At 37.1% G+C, this 4,031-nt stretch overlaps 1 long non-coding RNA gene across 1 annotated transcript; it reads left to right on the top strand.

Moving 5' to 3' along the window:
- Window positions 1-423: 423 nt before the first annotated feature.
- Window positions 424-1,792, top strand: LOC117194206. Its single transcript, XR_004474775.1, has 2 exons — window positions 424-837; window positions 1,092-1,792. It is a non-coding gene; the product is annotated as an uncharacterized LOC117194206 (long non-coding RNA).
- The last annotated feature ends 2,239 nt before the right edge of the window (window positions 1,793-4,031 follow it).

Here is a 4,031-nt window from a genome sequence, read left to right as displayed (position 1 = left end):
GAGCAAATGGGCGTACGGCATCAGTTTACGGCCCCGCACACGCCGCAAGAAAACCCGACCGAGCGAACTAACCGGACAGTGAAAACTATGATAGCTCAGTTCACCGAAGGGGATCAGAGAAACTGGGATGAGAAATGACCAGAATTAATGTTGGCAGTAAATTCGGGGGTGGCCGAGTCCACCGGGTACTCGCCGGCGTTCATTGTCCAAGGGAGAGAGCCGAGGCTGCCCAAGGCCATATACGATGAAGAAGTGCTCGGCACAGAGCAGGGCACGCTCACACCGGATGAGAGCGCGGCCAAATTGAGAGAAGTATTGTAGTATGTGCATATATTGAGTGTACACTGTACCCAACGGTTAACAATAAATACATCAGCAACACATTGTTGCAGTACACAAACAAAACCATTTCAAGTCAGCGTGCAATATGATCGCCGCTTATGCGCTAAGCTAAGTCAGCATTCCCACGCTGACCACTTGAAGCATATATATATATACACATATGTACATACGGCTCTTGCCCTCTCGATTATGCTGATAAGACAAATATGTATGAAGCCGCCCCGCTGTTGGCGTAACCGGCAGCGCAGCTATGCGGTCTGAGTTATAAGAATAAAATCAATAAAGACATTCTAAAAACCGAAGTCAAACGGCACAGACGTGCCAGCGTTCTAATTAAAGTAGTGACATATTACATGGCGACCGTGACACGTGTCACGAACATGTAGATGACAAAGAACAGCAGCAGGCCGACCAACAGGAGAATTACCAACAGCAGCTGCAGCAGCAGCAGTAACATCAAAAAACGAACAACGAAATGGAACGAAACTATACGCAGTAAGTAGAGTGGTATGTGTGGCAAAAGAGGCGGCGTAGTAAAACGCCTGAGAGCCAGAAGGGCAACACTGCTCAAACTGCTAAATAGCAACCATAATTTGCCGTGGAGCACATCTGTGAAATTACACACAGAGCTCGATCACATCAAATTGTTGCTAGCAGAAAAGAAAAAGAAAGAGCCAATGCACACAACCACCTACACTGCAATACAAAATATCAGTAAAATATTAATCGTAACTCCACCACCCCAAAAGGCAGAAATAGCAAAGCCAAGGAAGACCTGCCCGAACGACTGCGAGGGAGGAGAAGCAGTAGCAGCCTGTGCAGCCAGCACCGGCCTCATCTAGCGCAACAAGCTAGACCCGGAGCAGTGAACCGACAGCGCTTCCTAGAGCGCCCACCGCCAAACAAAAATTTTTCTAAATGCACTGCGATGCATAAAATTTAACTTTAAAATCTAAAATTGTAAAATGGAGCGGAATAACATCTGCCCAATTAGAGTGAGGCCTGTAAAGCCACACAAACACTAGGCAGAGAAAAATGTAAAAACTGAAAAAAGGTATTTATTTTTGCATTAAATTATATACATATGTCACAAACAAATAAAATAAGTAAATTTGAAGAAAATTTCGAAAATTTGTACACAATGGGTTTAGTAGATGTAAAATCGGTAGATTCGACAGCGAATGTAATAAACAAAGTCGAAGTCAATAACACCGACCTAAAGTTAATAACAATACTTATTGCTATTATTTTCATTATAATCATAGGACATCTATTATATAAATTGTATAATCTACATAATAGATGCATAAAGAAACGCTATCAAAGCCGGGCAGATGACCTGGACAAAATTTAAAACAAATTTATAATGGTAACAAAAAATTGGCTAAAAATAAAAGAAAAAAGTCCAAAACGAATCATGAATAAAAATATATCATTATTTGATTGAAAATCTATAGATGTTTTTGCACATTTTAAAAATTTATTTTAAAATGAAATGGAATGGCAAAATATTAATGCCGCATTAGTTAAAATAAAAGAAAATTTTGATAAATCATACAAGTGTCTAGCACAAAATAGGAATATTTCAAACGAAACTATAAGTAGACACGCGACAATATTAGTTGCATGTTTTAACCAAGCTCGTTCCCTGATACACGACAATAAAGAAAAGTTAAATACTCAGCATTGGTCGTATGTATCAAGATTTTTGAATAGATTAAAAACAAATTTAAATAGCATTAAATCAAAACATTCACTAGACATAACTATACCTTCGATTTTGAATACTCCAGTATTAGTCGAGGAAGACACAAACACAGATTTAGAGAGCGAATCTGAAATCGCAAGCGGTCCAGATACACATATAAAAGAAGAAGACCTAGGCGACCTTACGATACCAGCGGTAATCACACTAACCAATCTATTTGATTCTGAATCAGAGTCTATTACTGAAGTAAAAACTCTAAAAATGGCCATGTCACAACTAGAATTTCTTAAGCTAGCCGCTTCACTCATACCTGAGTTTAGTGGAAAGCCTGAGAATCTACAAAGTTTCATTGATGCTCTTAGCTTAGTGGATTCACTTAAGGGAACACATGAAACTACAGCAGTCAATCTAATAAAAACTAAACTCAAAGGCCATATTCGAAACTTAATCAGCACTGAACAAACAATAGTGTCCATAATAGACAAACTAAAAAGCGGTATAAAAGGCGAATCAGCCAAAGCAATATCTGCTAAATTGTTCAATCTGCAGCAAAAGCAAAAGACGGCAAGTCAATATATTCAAGAAGTTGAACAGTTGACAAGGGCTTTGCAATCGGCACATATGATTAACGGTGTATCGCAAGAATACGCCGAAGAATTGCTGTAAAATCAATCATAGTAAACAGCACAATTGACGAAGTTAGGTCTGTAATGAAATCACGAAATTTCAATACAATGAGTGAGATTACAACTGTGTTCGTCGATAGTTGCACAGACGCAGTAGGACACCCAAATACAGTCCTATATGCTGCACAACAAAGATATAACACTAACCGAGCGTATAACCGCGGAAACTACCGTGGAAATTACCAAAATAATAATTTTGGCAACAATAGAGGTAGAGGCCAATATAGAGGAAACTATAGAGGCCGCTGTAACTCATACAGAGGCCATAACAATAATAATGGCAATAACAACAATGTGAGAATTGCCCAGAATGCATCGGGAAACACACAACAGCCCTTAGGTACACAGCAATAGACACCAAAAAGGTTCATTCGATTAATCTTAGTGTAAATATATTCGTAACATTCACAAACGTAGCTACAGGCAAGAAATTAATATTTTTGATAGATGCTGGTGCAGACATATCTCTGTTAAAAGACAATTCAGACACTTTTAATGACATAAACATGGACAACAAAATAAATATTCAGGGAATCAATCAAGGATTAATTCAATCTAAAGGAATGACATCCTTAGAAATACAAACAACTAAATATATAATTCCACACAACTTCCATATTGTCGAATCAACTTTTTCTATACCGTGTGATGGAATTTTAGGAATAGATTTTATTAAAAAAATATAATTGTCAACTAGACTTCACACCTTCAAAAGATTTGCTCATAATAAGACCAGACAATCTGAACTACCCTATTTATGTTCCCATAAATTACAGCTCTGGTAACAATACAATAGTGTTACCAGCACGATCCGAAGTTGTCCGTAAAATTGAGTTAGCTTCAAATGAAGATAGCATTTTTATTCCGAACCAGGAAATTCAACCTGGTATATATGCAGCAAGCACAGTCGTAACAACTGCAAATGCATTCGTCCGTTTACTTAATACAACTAGTACCGACCAAATGATTAATATAAATAGGTTGAATTATGAACCATTAGCAAATTATGATATATCCGAAATAAATAATGAAACTAGAACGAACGATGTTATATCAAAGTTATCTAAAAATTTTCCAAAACTATTTAATAAACAATTAAAAGAACTTTGTTGTAACTACGCAGACATATTCGGACTTGATACCGAATCAATAACAACCTATAATTTTTACAAGCAGAAACTAAGATTAATAGATAATGAACCTGTATAAATAAAAAATTATAGAAATCCTCATAGTCAAAAAGACGAAATCCAAGCTCAAGTCGATAAACTAATCAAAGATAGAATAGTTGAACC

Source organism: Drosophila miranda, chromosome XL (genome assembly GCF_003369915.1).
Source record: "Drosophila miranda strain MSH22 chromosome XL, D.miranda_PacBio2.1, whole genome shotgun sequence".
Classification (NCBI taxonomy): domain Eukaryota; kingdom Metazoa; phylum Arthropoda; class Insecta; order Diptera; family Drosophilidae; genus Drosophila; species Drosophila miranda.
Note: the sequence above shows the minus strand (reverse complement) of the source record. Positions and strands in the feature narration are given on the sequence as shown.